Raw genomic sequence first — 393 nt, 5'->3', positions numbered from 1 at the left:
TTGGGGCTGGAGCAGGACAGCACGAAAAGTTTGCGAGCTCATTGACAGGAAGTATTTGAGAACTGATCACGTTTGCTTCGTTTATTCTCTTATATGAAGAGTCGGTTCTGCGACATGCCTACGTCCTCATGGATATTTCTCGACAATCCTTAATCCCGTAATCCCAAATCCCAACTCATCATACCCACCCGGACGAAGGCATCCCCATACGCGGCATATTCCATTGCTTCTTCCACTCATGCTCCGCCACTGCCTCACGCTCCTGTGCTTGCCGTAACGCGTCACGTAGCTTCTGGGCTGCTCTCCAAATGCGAGGNTGGCCGGCCAGGTTCACTTCTGGCTCGAAGTACTGAAGTAGCGACAGCTCCTGCGATACGTCAATTGCCACGGCGG

This window comes from Aspergillus sydowii (assembly GCF_001890705.1).
Source record: "Aspergillus sydowii CBS 593.65 unplaced genomic scaffold ASPSYscaffold_27, whole genome shotgun sequence".
NCBI lineage: Eukaryota > Fungi > Ascomycota > Eurotiomycetes > Eurotiales > Aspergillaceae > Aspergillus > Aspergillus sydowii.
The sequence above is the reverse complement of the archived record's forward strand: the minus strand, read 5'-3'. Positions refer to the sequence as shown.